The 16,100-nt window shown below is 46.7% G+C and overlaps 1 protein-coding gene and 1 long non-coding RNA gene across 5 annotated transcripts in view; one reads left to right on the forward strand and one right to left on the reverse strand.

Annotated features, from left to right (window-relative positions):
* Positions 1-4,406, reverse strand: part of VPS54 (VPS54 subunit of GARP complex) — a 47,564-nt gene extending 43,158 nt beyond the window's left edge. For 2 of the 3 annotated variants that reach the window (XM_032684309.1, XM_032684307.1), the window contains exons 1-2: positions 4,340-4,406; positions 3,861-3,951 (exon numbers count right to left, since the gene is read on the reverse strand). The gene's annotated coding sequence lies outside the window, so the exon portion shown is untranslated. Of the gene's footprint in view, positions 1-3,860; positions 3,952-4,060; positions 4,132-4,339 lie in introns of those variants that run through there. The other variant, XM_032684308.1, reaches the window with a different exon arrangement.
* Positions 2,841-5,487, forward strand: LOC116785095. 2 transcript variants are annotated; one of them, XR_004356378.1, is made up of 4 exons: positions 2,841-2,850; positions 4,654-4,663; positions 4,831-4,973; positions 5,188-5,487. It is a non-coding gene; the product is annotated as an uncharacterized LOC116785095 (long non-coding RNA). The 2 variants fall into 2 exon arrangements; XR_004356377.1 differs by lacking the exon at positions 2,841-2,850 and having other exon boundaries at positions 4,446-4,663.
* The last annotated feature ends 10,613 nt before the right edge of the window (positions 5,488-16,100 follow it).

Below are 16,100 nucleotides of genomic sequence, written 5' to 3' on the forward strand. Positions count from 1 at the left end.
GAGAGGAGCCTGGGTCAGCCTGGCCTTTCTGAAAGCCTAATAAATATACATATATTTGTATTCATAAACACACGTGTATTTTAGTGCATTTTGCACATCCAAATAGTATCCCAAATCTCCTGTTCTCACACTGAGGGTGTGAACTTCTCTGCAAAGTTAGCAGGAGTGTCGACCACACATTAGCTCTGCTGGGATGAAAGCAACCCAACAAGGAAGCAGTGTAAGAGTTATCTGCCTTTCTCATCAGCCCTGCTTAGCCACATGTGCTGTTACAATCCAGCAGATTCTGCAATTCCTCAGACTGTGCCACCTTCCCAGCGAACTGCATAGTGGGGACTGGGGAAAAGCAAGAGCACTTGAATAGCTTAAAGAGTAATGCCACCAACCCTCCCCTTAAATTGCCTCTTTCATAAAGGCATCTCAAAATGCTCTCCTCAAACAGGGAAACAGGGAAGAAAGAACAGTAATCTGACTCCAGAGAAAGAACTGGACAGCTGCATCCTCACTGCAAAGCACCATGGATAGACTACAAGGCCAGGACAAAACATCTCATTTTCATATTATTATATTTTGTATTTTGTTTCTTTTGCCCTCCCCAGCTGAAGATACCACAACAGCAGATGAAAAAAAAACCCACCCAAAACCAAACACAAACTAAAAAAAGCTTTAGTTGAGCTTCACTTCTTTAAACCCAAGAATAAGATCCTCGGAAAAAAATTACCCAAGAAGGTCCCATCACTGAATAACATCTTTTGACTTAGAATAATACAAAAATGTAAACATTTTGTCAGAAACTGGAAAGCAATTATCTCCTTATAGACAAACTATCTGGAAAAGTAATATTTCACTTTTGTTCAGGTACTGAATAAAATAATTACACGAAACATCTGTGATGTACCCAATGTACCAAATGTACTTCCTCTCATCCGGAAACCCAAGCTCCCAGTGCCGAACACTAATTTGAAATCGGAAGGCAGCTTCTCTGCTGGAGGAACAGACCTTTCTACAGCTATTTAGGTCATTATGCACCAAGTTCTTCTGTGCCAGGGGTGCTAGAATCATTCAGAAACAATCAGCAAAGCAGTAAAAATATATGCCAGAAAAGGCCTGTGGTTAATTGCCCACACTTTCACACAAGATGGGAGTGAAATCTTTTTTGTACTAATTTTTTTCAGGCATCAGCATTACAGTGTGTATGATCCTCTTGGAAAATGGTGAAATATGAGCATCTTCTACAGCTCCACAGAGGCCCATGCAGCTGAACAAAGACCACGGAGCCCCGGCAGGCATTCCTGCTACAAGTCCGTCACGGGCAGAGACTGCAGAGCAGTGACGTGTGGAGGAAAGGCAGAAGAATTTCACCAGCCCCAGCAAAAATCCCAACACTGAAGTCCTGACTTTACAAAAGGAGTCTGACAGAAGCTCAGGGCAATTTGCATCAACAGCAAGTTTCCCTGTGCAACCTCTCTGCCTGCTGTCTCCAGCAGGGTCAGGCTCGTCTGAAACTAATCTTTCAAATATGTGAATTTTCGTGAGAATTTCATCTTTCCAAAGCCTTACCCAAGTCCTGAACTGCAAGTAGCTATGAAGGAGTCGAATTAAAATACATAACACCTTTGACATCATGCATAAAGCTGAGCCCAGAGACCATCAAAAAGCAGGCTCAGCATACCCCATATCAAGTCTTACTGAGCAGTCTTGACACAGGATGCCAGTCCACTGGCACGAGGCAGGAAGTCACTCTACAGGGCAGGTCCTCAGCAAACAAGGCCATCCAAACTTCAGCTTGGTGAGAAACAGAGTGTGCCACCCACGTTTGCTGACAGTTCTCGTGGTACCTGATACCTGCCCAACAGAAGGTCAAACGAGACTGATCACCTCTGTTCACATCACCTCCTTTTCATCCCTCAAATGGCTTCCGCTGACACAAAGGATAAATAATTCTATAACCTAAAAACCAGTATAGTTATGCTGCATCTAGAACGCCAAAAAACAAATGGGAGGCCTTACACTGCTGCTTACAGCAACTGTGTAAAACTGGTGGGAACTCCCCTGGCATATTGCAAAGTGTCAGATACGCTATTCCAACTCTAATAACCCATCTTAAACATGCTCCCACACACATCCAAAGCGGCTCCTCTCCTCTTTTTATTTTTTATTTAAGAACCAGCTTGATAGAGAAAAGGCTGGGATATTTCAGCTATTACATATGAGTATTTCAGAACATCTGATCAGTAAACAGATCTGTCATTTTTGACTACGAGGGAAATACATTAAGAGTTCTTTACCTTTTGAGAAGAATACTTGGTTGTTTTTTTTTTTAATCTAGCACCTAGGTGAAGTGGGTGCAAAAAGTTAAAAACATGGGGAAGATAAATCTTAAATGTGCCAGTAAATATTTCTTTGGACTTAATCACAGGAGGCCCCAGAAACATGTACGTAGAGCCTCCACATTCATGCTCGTCCACTTGCTTTTTCTGCTCCATTCATAAAACAAGACGAAGAATAAACAAAGGGTAAAGAAAAAATAAACCAAAAGAAAACTGAGCCTCCCAACTGGAAGGATAATATGATGTTTGTTGCCCTTCTCTCTTCTTAAGAGACTCACAGCTCCTCGTTTCCCCAAAGTCTGAAAAGGAAAAGCAGAAGTGGCTCCTACACAGACTTGCTGCCCCAAAAGAAGAAATAATATGTACATGATTCCATTTCCCAACCTCTTCCCACCTGAACTGCCAAAGAGCAAGTCTGCAGTCTGCTTCCTCCACTCTTTCTAGTGCCTCCTGACACCTTCCAGGCAAACAATATCCTCCTTCAACCTTGGAAATGTACATACTCTTCTCCTCCCATGAGGTTTGTGCCGTCAACAAGGCAAGATTCCAACACGCACACCAGACTCCTGCTACAGAGAAAGATGGTACTGAAGACACAGGGACACTCAGGACAGATCCTGTTACTGGCAAATCAGATGACAGAGGTAGAGATGCTCCTTGGTGTGCAACCTTCTGACCCCACTGTGAGGCTGCCTACATGATGCACAGCGACTTTTGCTTAAACAGACATGGATCTCCTGTCTGTTAGTCCATTTTAGGCATTGTTTTCCTAACCAACAGAAGCACTATCCTATCTCCAAAGAACTGCAAGGGAACTATAGCTTTTGCCTACACTACAGTTTGGCCAAGAGTTACACTGACTCCCAGGCAAAAATAGTAATTACTGCAGCCACTACAACAATTAATGTACTACCGTCGGGTCTTTCAGTAAGAGTGTTTTTTCACAGGGTCGCAAAGCAGATGTTATAGCACAGCTACAAGGAAATCCATTGGACTTCTCATTCACAACTTCATCAGACAGGGTACAGGTAACACACTGAAGACACTACCTATGCTTGAAAAATCTGAAAAAACCCACACGTGCAAGTCTGAAGTCCAATGATTATTTTGACGTACACTCAATGTCATGTAAGAGAAACCCTAAGTATTTAGAGAATATAAGAAAAACAGAGAAGGAAAAGAGAACCAATAACATACTAAGGTCTAAACCAGACAGTCGGAGAGGGAAAGTTTTGGTTGAGCGTGCAGAAGGTTGGTATTTTACACACACATATGGGTATTTCTCTCAACAGGACATACTGTGCTTGAAAAATTACAGTAAGGGAAGGCGAAAAATTGCATTTGCCCATGCACACAATTTTAGGATCATCTACAAACCCGGGAACCATCGCAATCCTAAACAGCTTATGGAACCAACAAACCCTTCAGCGCTCCGCAGCCCAGTCTATCCCATTCCTGCTGCCATGCGCCAGCGCTACAGAGGAAACCCCAAAACACTCGCTCTAAACCAAAGCCAGGAGCCGGCCATACCTTGGGGAAAACACGCCGGGAGTATCTCCGGGAGGCCGTCGTCATATCTGTCCCCGTAGCATCGCTCGGAATGCTGCCGGGGGCTGGGGACCTGCGGGGGGGGAGAGCGACCACATGAGGGAGGCCCGGCCTCCCACCGGCACCTCCAAACACACCCGGCGCCGCTCCCAGCCACCGCCCGCTCCCCGCCGGGGGGTTACCATGGAAATCCAGACCGTGGATTTGCAGGAAAAGGGCAGAGAAAAGCGGGGAGAAGCGGGCAGCCACCCCCGCCGCCCGCCCTTCCCTCACGCCGCCCTCCCCGCCACCCGGCCCAGGCCGCCGGCGCCGCTCACACAAAGGGGCGCCCCGGGGAAATTAAACTTTCCCGGCCGCTCCCCCGGGGGGAGCCCCGGCTGCGGGTGGGGGCGGGAGGCACCTGCGGCGCCGAGAGCGGGCGGGCGGGCGGGCCGTGGAGCGGGCGGGCCCCGCTGCCTCACCTGCGGCGGCGGGCGGGATGCGCGGCCTAGCGCGGCTCCTCCGCCGCGACACGTCGGTGCCCCCGCGCAGGGCGGCGCAGGAAGCGGCCCGGGCGCCGGCGGCAGCGGGAGGAGGGAGGAGAGAGCCGGGCACCGCCTCTGCCACCGCCCGGGGGAGGAGCCGCGGCCGCGGCCGGCGGAAGGGGCCGCACTGGGGCTGCGGTTCCGCCCCCTCGGGAGAGGGGCCGGCTGAGGGTGGGATGAGGGGTTGAGGCGGCGCTGCCGCCGTTCGGGGGGCCCTGCGAGTGAGCCATTGCTGTGAGAGCCGCCGTCAGTGACCCACAGGTGCAGCTCTCGCCCCGACCCCCATCAGTGCCACCGCCGTCCCGGTGGTGAGATCCTCCCCCTCGGTGATCCACAGCTGCAGCACCAGCCATCGTCCCCCGGTTGGACGATGGGTGCTGCTCCACAGCCAGTGTTATTCAGATTTATATTTATTAATTCTTCATCAGGCCACAGGAGATTCTGAAGTAAGGGGACGCTGTTAGGTCGCAGTTAAGCGACAGCAGCCTCGTGCCTGGTCGTGCCTTAGACAATGATTAAATCCTCGGCCACGGTGGCACAAGGAGGTTCTGATTAACAGCAGCGATTCTCGGTATGTTAAATGGCAGAAGCGTGTGAGCACGTGGCCATGGGCTGTGTAAATGGATGTGTGTGGAAATCCGTGGGGTCACGCCTGGGCTTGTGGCTCGCTAAGTCGTGTTTGTGTCTGCCCCCGTGCTGACACCAGACAGAGTGGGCTGAGGATGTTGTTTTGCTCCTCGGTGATTATGCTGGCAGACACTTGTCGCGTTCAATTTGTTTTGCAGACTCAGCAGATAACCCCAAATGAGTGTCGCCAAGATCAGATGCTCGAAAGTCACAGGGACTCCTGGACTTCCTTGGGAGATGTGTCCGACCTGACCAGTGTTTGCCCTTCAAAAGGATGAGTTTAAAGAGCAGAAAATGTGACACTATCAGACAGAAAGTCCTGTTTATTATTACTGTTACTTCATAACTGTGGCCTTCAGTGTCAATGGTTGTCACCACCACTGCTGCATGTGCATCCTTTATACCTTTTGTAGACAAGCTAGAAAATAAAGATGTACCTTCTTTTCTTCAAAATTGAATCCTTGGCTTTCTAGAGTTATTATCAGCTCAGCACAGATCAAACAGACTTTATTGGAAGCTGGAACAGCAAAAGCTGTCAAAAAAATCAACTATGTTAAATTTTAAATGCTTGTTAGGAAGCCAATGGGAATTTCCCTCCAGCAACCTGCAAACGTCACTCACAATATTTTCATAGCGTGTTTTCCACTACCTGGCAGAAATCTCTTTGTGCCTTACAGCCTCTGCTGTGCTCAGACTGCAGACATGCATTTGACACACTCCTTGTGGGCAAAACATGGTGGTTTGGGGTTTTTTCTTGGTTTTTTCCCCTTGGGGATCACATTAGTTGGCGTCTGTCTGTCTTCTAACCCCTAAAACCTGACACAACAGCAATAAAGTGAGAGATCATGAACATAAGGTAAAACTGATCACTGTGTATCGATCCAGACAGCAGAAAGACTGAGTTTGCAGGATTTGGTCATGTGGATAAAGTCAAGGAAATCGAAGGGGCTGTGGGAGGGAGGGAGGTGGTGTTGGCCCTGTCCTACCTGCCGTTCTGCTTTACGTCACTTACTGTTTTCCCTGAGGAGTGTCCTCAGCCACGTGGATTAGGGATAGCATTCCTGCCTCGGCATGGCTGCCAGCTGGCTGGGGGTGTCTCCATGGCTTCTGCAACCGCTCACAAGTGAGTCAGAACGTTTGGATTTGCCCAAATCATGTTCATTGTTTGCTTTCAGTAATCTGACTTTCTGGAATTGAACCTGGGAGTATCTACATAACCGCTTTCCATTAGGAAAGAGACAGATGGGAGGGGATCAGAAGGGAGAGGCAAAAAGAAAGGGAATCCCCAGCAGAGAAGCAGCTGTGGGTGATTATTAACTACAGACACTGGTTTTGAAGGGAAAGCCCTTCCCACAGCCTTGGTGGCAAACCAAGTTTCCCCTTTCCAGCCCTATGGGTCAGGCTGAGGCTGAAGGCAAATCCTGCAGGGTGGATACTATTTTCCATGCCTCCCTTGCATGAATCATGGACTGATCCACTTGCTGCTGCAATGTGTTTGGGTCCTGGTGAGTAAACTGAGCCAGAGCCAAGTCCAGTCATGCAGGACTGACCTCAGTTCTCAGCTGGTGAGGTTCACATCACCAATCTTGAAGCATCTTCACTGAGTCAGGGGGATACCCTGCCGGGTTCATCTCAGTTGATTACTGAGAGCAGCTCTAAAAAGAAATTTTGCATCAGTGGTTTAGCATGAAATGTCCTTTATGTAGAGCTGGGCTTACCCCACAGTTGACATTTGCCCAGGAAGCCCTGATCTGGCTGAAAAACGTCAGGTCTGTGTTTCTCTTGTACCAGAGAGGTACATTCAAATCCAGTGATTAATTGTGTCAGAGACACATGGGAATGCCATACCCTCAAAGTGACCTTTTAGCCATGCACCCTCCCATGACCTTTAATATTTTCCAGTTGCAATGAAAAGAGTCTTGTTATCTGCTCACACAGGGAAAATAACAAACTGTTTGATTTTCTACCTTATGCTTCATTGACGTTCTCTCTGAGCTGAATGTTGTTACTCTTCTGCTGCATTTTGTATTAACAGCAAAGCCCTCTGTTCCCCTTGAGAAAAATAAACTAGTGCTGCATCAGAGTTGTGGATCGGAAGGAAAGGGTGACAGCCAAGCAGTTACCTCCTGCTGCTTGCTTTTCTGACTGTCACCTTTCAGCTAAACCCCGTGGTGGCAGTGACAACACCAGTCCAGCCTGAGATATCTCCTCTCCTCTGGACCGTAGGATACTCAGTGGGTGATTTCTAGAGACTTTGAGAAGAAAGGCTGCGGTTTAAAGCATAAAAAGCCTCCCCAAGGCACGTGGAATGGCTGGGCTTGTGAGCTGTCGTCTGAATGTGCTGACGGATCTCTGCGGGTAAGAGCAGCCATTGCTTTACCAGCAGGGTTGGTGAGGTGAGGGAATTGTGAGTCAGCAAACCACAGTTCACTTGATCTGCCCCTTCAAGTACAGCTTCTGTCCCTAAAGTCTGCTTTTATGGTGGCATTTCAGTTATCTTTGCTTCCTACTGATTGCCAAGGGCCACGTCAGCTTTGCAGGACAGCCACGACTCAGCCCTGGTGGTGCTACAGTGCCCGGGTGACATAAACCAACAAACACTCCTGGGCATGTGGGACATAGTCCTACAGGGAGTCTCTAAGGGAAAAAGTACAGTCCCAAGTAGTTTTAGCCAGGAAAATATGTCTACTGCTACTTTTTCAGCTACATGAGTTAAATTGGCATTCTTGCAAAACAACAGAAACATGACGGGGTTTTTTCCTACACTCACGCAGGTTCAGGAGTCTTCTGCGGACTCTTCCCGGGAAGGAAATGGGAAACAGTGGGTTTAGTGCTGTGGAAAATAAACAGTAAAAAGAACAAAGTAGCTCAATGTTTTCCCAGATACGAGAGAGAGCAAGAGACAATAAAAGTAAGGAAATGCTTATTACTGCTCAGTGGCAGAACCAGCAGCCAACTGTTGTAGCAGCTGGGTTATCTCCAGGAATATCTGGGCTCCTTTCTTGGGATGCTATAGTGTTTTACAGGGTCCTTGGTTACAAGGTCCTGGTATCACTAGCTTTCAGAAACTTCCATAGAAAACCTTTGCTTGACTTGTACTGCAAGTGAAAAAATTAGGAAGGTACTGCGATCCATAGGGAATATGAGGAAAAAGAGTGATTAAATGTAATTAGAGGGCAAGTCCCCTAGGAACCCTGAGTGTAGTGGGTAATCTTGTCTCTAAAAGAGCAGCATTAAACAATGATAGGAACAACCAAACTTCGAGGAAAAGCTCTCCCTGGAGGAAGCAAGGGATATAAAAGAAATATGTAAAATAATGAACACTGCAGAGAAAGCAGATGGAGAGTTTCTGCTCTTCTTGTCATAAGTGATGCGAAGTGATATTAAGACTGAATTTTTCATGCCAATAGCAGGGAAGATATTTCCATGCCCTGTGTAAGTGGAGCGTAGTGCTCAATGCCACGAGAAACCTTTCAAGACAGGAGCTTAGGAAGATGCAGAGTGGGATGGCAGTTTTATAGGGCAACATTGCTGGCTCTCAAAATTAACGCAGATGACAATTTTGAAGATTATTTTTATAATGTCAACCAAAGGCTAACTATTATAGCTCAGGATCAGACCTGTGTAGAGAAGACATGACTGGCCTACATCTACACTCATGGGCCACCACCTGACATGGGTCTTTCTAGGACAGTTTCTTAATGGACTCCATGAAGACACTGTCATAACCTAAGGACAACCCATAAAACTGGGATGCCAAGTCTCTCCTGTTGTTCCTAAATGCTCTGGCACGTATTCCTCCATGTTCCTCCTGGCTCTAAGTCATTCCTCAGCACGTTAGACATGCTGCATATGTAGCTACATTTCACGCAGTTTCTTCTTGGTTCTCTCTGTCTCCAGTAAAGAGGCTGTGTAAAATTAAAAGCTCTTTCTTCTGTATCTGGATTGAGCCCAATTTATCACATAGCAGTTTATTCTGATGGAGTACATTAATACCTGAGTCATCAGGGGCTCTGGCTTTTTTTATGTCAGCTTTCCAGGCTAGCTTTGTTATGTGCAGTGCTCTCTTTGAATCTGGACACTGCCACCCCAACATTACAAAAAGAGGCATTCTGGTGGGATGTTTTCAGGAAAGTGTAATGGGAAACAGTCTTGTCTGAGCAGCACCTCAGGCAAGGAAAAAGCTCTTGCTTCTGAGATTACTTGTGAGTTAAAATGTGCAGTTTCAAAGTGAGTGATGGTGTGGAGTGATAACAAAAGTACAGAAAAAGCAGGTCAAGTTGGTGATGTCTGAAGAAGGTAACAAGGAAGCAGGGCTGGGATCTTACGGACTTTCAGAGATCAGAATTAGATTATGGATACCACAGGGTTCAGTACAGGTTTTATTTTAAAGATCAAAGATAAAGGCCTGGAATTATAGATGTTTTGAGACTTTACTCTGCTCTAGGTTGCAAGATCTGTGGGTAGAGGGTACAGCCACTGGCCAAGTTCTCTCTCACACACACCCCACTGAGAGGAAAAACACCTTTCTGCATTTTAAAATTCTATAACTGAGAGGCTGTAGAATGATGTGGGTGCCCAGATTAAACAGAGGAAGCAGCACCCTGTCCCCTCACCGCAGGCTCACCCAGCCAGCAGCTTTCTAAATAGTGCCTCAGTCCTCTGTCTTTGACCTTGAGTGGAAGTCGCAGGGATTAAAGCAGGTGGGGACCACAGGGAGGATTCTCTTCCTCTAAGGGCATGATAGGTAACAGCCATTATTAGGAGAGGGATCTGTGTGGAAAGCATCACCAGGTTTTTAAGCGCACAGTTCATCTTTGCTTATCTTACCCCGCTGTTGCCCTGAGCTCATCACAGCTTCAGTGTGACTGCTGTGATTTGATTTAGGTCAAACGTATTTCCAGGAACCGCTTTGCGTGACAGCAGAGGGCAGCCTTTCCCCAGACTTCCAGAAATGACGAGTACATGGATTTCAGACAATCTTTTCTTGTCTCCTGGTGTCTGCTAGCTGCCAGCAGAAGCCTCCGTAGGAACAGAGCAACTGATTCAAAGCAAGCAGAGATAGAAACAGCACTTCAAATCATCTCCTTGCATTTGCACAGCTTGGCTTCTCACCAGAGGGTGATCAGCTCTTGCACCTCCTCATTATTCATCTAAGGTGAAGTTTCCCTTCCAACTTATATCAGTGTTCAACATCAAAGTAATTAAAAATCCACGCTAACTCATTTCTTCACCTTGACAACAACGCATAACAGAAAATACATCGTTCTTGGTGGGGAGTATGTCAAAATCAAAGTGACACTTTTCAGTGCTTGACATGCTGCATTAAAAAGCACCTCTGTTAAGAGACCTACGCAGCTGGCTGAATAAACTGTGGTGTGGGTGAGGCCTCAAATTACTTCATCTGCTGGTGACTTTTCAAAAGAGCCTCAGATATGCTCTGTGGATTCACCCAGCCCTGAAAAGCAAGGAGAAAAGTGATCAGCACTCTCATGTCCTGCCCCTTTTTATTCCCTGCTTGCAGAGCCAGAAGAGGAATGCTTACTGGGACAGGGTGTTTTGAGATGACCAGAGCCAAGCTCTTTCTAACATCTCCTGGATCCTGTGGAAGCATTTCTTATTACCACATGGCAACAACCTTGTCCAAACTGTGTTTTTGTACTTAATTGACTGATATTAGTCTGGCTGTTTCACAAGCACAAGAAAGATGCAAGGATGTCTTCTTCTGGGAGGTTGCTCCTGATGCAAACACAAAAGAACACAGACTTACTTCTATGTAGGATCTGCTTTCAATTTCTACTTTTTATCCTGCTTCTGTTCTCTCAAAACATGTTAATGGCATCCAGATGCTTATTAACACGCTTCATAGTAAGAACCAGAGACAGGAAATACAGGCCAGATGAGGAAGAGAACAGCTTAAACAACAGTTAAGAGAGCCGAGAGGAATCCAGAGTCAGCAGGACCAAGTTAAAATTTACTCTGGAGCCTTCAAGAAACTAATCAAATGGTTGTCAGTGAGTGACAGTATAAACTCCAGGAGACAGAGGGGGTCCCACAGGACCAGAGAACCTGTTATCAATATTTAGGGGGACATCCAAATACAACATTAATTAATATTAAAGGCCCATATGAGCCTTAAAGCCACTGCTATGGGCTTACAAAAACAGACCGTGCCTAATCAACTCTGTTCCTCTCTTTGATAAGGCAGCTGCTGGCCTGGAAACTAGGAAAGGGAAGTCACAGATGTGCTGCATCTTCACTTGAATCATGCTGGCTAATGGAGCCACCAAAGGAAATGGCCTAGACAGCATTACTAGGAGGTGACCAGGCAATCAAGTTGTTTACGCTCAAGGTGTAACATTCACCACGTCCCCGGCTCTGTCAGTCCCATCAGCCACTGCCACGGGAACATCGGCTCCCAAAATCTGACTGAAGAGGTAGGAGACTGGATTTCTGTGCACACACCATGTGGGGTGGGAGTCACAGGGAGACATTTATTTTCACACAGGAAATCACCATCAGCGAGGAAATGACGCCAATTCCCTACACCATACTCAAGGTCTTGGAATTCTCGAGCATCTTTTCTTTACAAGACATGCGGGCAATTCACCCCCAGTTCAGCTTTTAATGAAAGAAACACTTAAAACACTCTTCTACCAATCTCCCCAGCCCACAGAGCCTGCTGCAGCCTGCTGCTTCCAGCTGTCCCTCATAGGAGCCTTCTCATCCTTTGAAAGTTCCCCTCTTCTTTCCCAGCTCTGCAGAGAAATGTGGCTAACTAGGAATCTCAAGGCCATTCTAATCCTGTTCTCCTCTCTTCCTGGCTGCATTCATTATTAATAGCTCATCATTAAATGTTAATACATTGAATATCAGAGGTTTAAGGCTTGTTAGGCACCTTTTCTCCCTTTTCTTTCTTTCAGGTCTATTTGTTGGACAAGTTCATTCAGTGTCATGCTGGGGAAGGTGCTGATCGATAACAGACATACCTTTTGCAGGAAGCTGCTTTTTTGCTTTATTTCCAAGCTCTGCAGAAGTGCTCGGAATACAAAAGCTTTTGCTTGGAGTTGTTTCTTTTTCTCTAAGAAAACAAACCCCAAACAGCAGGTAAATATTGGGTCCCAGCTTGCTCCTTAGTTCATTTTAGTAGAGGTGAATTTATGAGTTCTATCTTTGTTCACTGATGAGTTGGTTTCACAGGGAAGATGGTCTGTGTAGGACTGATCCTAAGGCAGGATCTGTCCCCCGAAGAGTGTGAATGGTGGGTGCTCCAGGAGAAGCACTGAAGGCCATGGTAGGGAGAGAGCCTCTCCATCATGTTTTTCAGGATGGAATTTGCTCCACCCCCATCCCAGAGGTGTAGCAGTGACACTGTCAGCAGCACTAATATTTGCTTGCACAGGGTTGTTTCAGTGTGGATCATCCCCCTCACCTTGCAGTTAAAACCTGACAGGAAGATTCTGTAGAAGATCCAAATTGCTGAATGGTCAGGGCTCAGGCACCCAAAATTGAAATGCTTCTCTCTGAGCAAAAATGTACTGAAACAAAGAACCGTCAGGACATTTTTCCTCAGTGGAGGAGGTGGGTAAGTCTTTGAAAGGACATACAGCACGTGGGACATGGGCAGGGACCTTCTCTCTTCACTCAGCAAGCAGAGGGACCTCAGGGAGGATGAGGTGAAGCTGAAGACAGAGTTCAGGAAACAGAAGCAAGAACCTGTCAGTCTGGCAAACACAACCTATGAAGAAAGATCAAAAGGACTGCTCCAGCAAAGAGAAGAACAGGCTGAGGAGAGACATGCCGAGAGCCTTAACTACGTAAAACGCTGCTAGAAGGAGCTATGGCCTCCACGTGCTCTCAGTCCTAACTGCTTTAATCCTGATGTGCTAAAGATGTCCTTTTGAGGGGCTTTAGGTTCAGGAAGAGGAGCCATTTTTTCACTAAGAGGATGGCTGAACCAAGGACCAGGCTGTCTGGAGAAGCTGGGGAATCTCCATTACTGCAGCTTTTGAAAGAATAAGCAAGTGGCACGCTTGCAAGCAGCATTTGGGTAGAACTGACCCTGCCACAGGGCAGACTAATGAAGGAGAGGACCTTCCATGGATCAGTGGTTACATTATGAACAATATGTTCTTAAATCAGCTCACGCAAAGGAACTTGCATCTTAAACTTGCAAAAAAATTGTTTCATACAACCTGGGAACTCTTATTGGTGGTGGTTGGTTTTTTTTTCCTTCGAAATAGTGAGGAAATTCCAGATACACTGATGTTTTGAGTATTAAGAGCAGAGTTGGGTTAAATATTGCCCATCCTAGGGACTCCCAGAACTGCTCTTCTCTTCTTCTGCTGTGTCCTGGGGAAGCCCACCTCAGACATACCACCTTTATTCTTCTATACTGTGAATTAGCCCCTAAATTACAGTCTGAAACGTTATTTGGGGCCAGCAGAGCCTAACTAAGCCTCTTGCATGATACTGCTCAACATATTTTTTTCACTGCAGAAGCATAAATAGAGCCTGGCTTTATTAACCATTAGCCTATAAAGTTAAAAGTATAACAAAATGCAGGCACACATGGTCTATAAATATATATGCTGTTGTGAGGAACATTAACCCCAGGCCTCCACGGTATGAAAAACACTCCACCATATAAATAATGTGCATTTGGCAATACTGGCGTAGGGACAGGGGGACTGGGGTTTTTTTTTTGCTTTGGGGCTGGCAGGGGCTCTAGGCAAGCCCCACTTTTGCAGAGGCACTGGCCCCTGCTCCAGCCATGGCTTCCCTGGCAGGCAGCTGCCAAAGAGTTTGCCATGAGCATGATTCATCATCACCCAAAGGTGCTTGAACACACCTTCTGCTTCTCCTGCTCCAGAACAGGTGGAGTGAGATTTTCAAGTGATAAAAGAGTGACGCTGGCAAAAAGTGCTGAGTAACACTGAAAACCCCCGGAGCGGTGGTGGAGCCGAGTCTCTGGCATCGCTTACCCTGCCTCCTCAGGAAAGCTGCTCTGGATCCACTTTTAATGTGAATAAGTGAAAAGGCATTACATATCCGTGCCCTGGGTGGTTATGTGGTATTTAAAGACCCGCTGATTGATTTAGCTCCCCTTCAGAAGTGAAGCAAGGGCTACTTCAGTGACCTGAGGCCCTGGCAGCTTTGCTCTGCTGGTGTGTGCACAAGCTGTGGGAAAGGGCAGAGGATGGGAAAGGTGCCCACATCCCTGTGACCTAGCTCAGGCAGCATTTATCCCCCAGCACTGGTGCAGGGTGACACCACAGCCTCATTCTGTGGTGGGAGCCATGGAGATGTCCCCTTTACAGGGCAACACAAGCTGGGCAGGTAAGACCGTGACTTCTCAATGCCCTGCAGCTTGGAGCCTTTCATCCCCTCTGGAGTCATAACTCAGGTGACTGTCCCGGCAAAATCAAAGTGGGCACACCTGCACCACAGTCCTACAGAGACTTTGGAGATTGCCAGCCACTGTGCCAAGGGGAAGCACGGGCCAGAGAGAGGAAGGAGGCCAATTAAAAAGCCAGGCTCTGCCTCCGTGTTGCTCAGGGCTAACTGAACAGTTGATGGCATCGCTGGAAGCTGCATTTGCTTTTAATTGTCCTCGTTCCACTGAATAACTAATTCTCTCCTCCTCCCACATGACAGAAAAAAAAAAAAAAGAGGCATGGGATTTTTGGATAGGATGAGTTGACTCAATTCCTTTCATCCAGCACATGACAGCAAGCTGCAGTTTTTAGCTTTGCATCCAGGCAAGTTTAGAATATTACTGCATGCATTTGTTTTGTTTCAAATCTTCTGGGATCAGCTAAAAATATTATTGTGGAGAGATGTAGATATGGAAGCACTAAAGGCTTCGTATTCATCCAGCTCCTGAATTACAGCCAGCCAAAGGAAATTACCCAGGTATATCCCTTTTGTAAGATGGTTATATTAAAAAATGATTTTACATGTGTCAGAGGGCTGAGAAGTGGGAGGTGCTGGGAATCTGAGCATGATCCAGGGAAAGAAGTGTATTCCTTCAACCCAGAGACAGGCTTAGCTCGTCCTTCACAAGCTGTTGCCCAGGAAAGCCATTGCTCTCTCCTTATCCTTGACCAGCTCGTGTTTCCAGCCTTTTCCAGGACAGACTGAAGGGAAACCCTATCTAGGCTGAAGACTAGATGACCAAAAAACCCTCAAAATACATTTTGCAGGGCCTGAGAGCAGACAACATGGTTCAGTGCATTAAAAGTCACATATTTCAATAGAATCAGTTAATAACCACAGCAAACATGACAGAAACTTTCAGATAAGACATTTGCAGAGAAAAGTGAATTTAATTTTTTTGGGGGGAGGAGAGGGGATGTTTTGAAGCAGAAACAAATATAAGGGCCAACAGAATGAGATATAAACAAGCAGACAGTTAATCTTGGGAGTTGGTGGTAAAGAAAAATACTCCTAAGGAAGCTTTTCCCACTGAGTGATTGAACTGTACACTGCACTTACATCTACTGTCTGACAATGTGAACTATCATTTCCTCCCTCCTCTCTCTGTGCTGTTCACGCTTCATGTGGTGCTCCTGGGGAATCCTCAGGAGTCCAGTGTGTGCTCTGCAAGGGCTGTAGAGAGGAAGCCTTTTCATGAGACCTTTCCACTACAACAAGGAAAAACAGACAAATCCTGGCATGAGTTCTAACTGCAAAGGACTCCACTCTCATTGTATTTCTGAAAGGCAGCAGATCTCCAGTACCGATCCCAGTACAGGACTGGTATTCCAGACATAGACAAGGTAGAGGAAGGAAATTGGAGCACATTCATAATTTACTCTTGCCTCAGAGCTGTTTAGGGACACTAAATCAGCAAAGTATTCAAAATAAAAACATCACAATATTGCAGGCATTGCCATATTACAAAGGAGTTGCCTCTGACAGGAGGAAAGTCCTTCTGAAGTTGATCTCTAAGGTCATTTGCACCCCTGCAAGGTATCTGAGCCGCTGTATGGCAGTGATGGCAGAACTCAGGACCTGCTGGTGCCTTTGTTGCTGCCACAAACACATCCCCACCAGCAGAGCCAGGCAA

Source organism: Chiroxiphia lanceolata, chromosome 3 (assembly GCF_009829145.1).
Source record: "Chiroxiphia lanceolata isolate bChiLan1 chromosome 3, bChiLan1.pri, whole genome shotgun sequence".
NCBI classification, from domain to species: domain Eukaryota; kingdom Metazoa; phylum Chordata; class Aves; order Passeriformes; family Pipridae; genus Chiroxiphia; species Chiroxiphia lanceolata.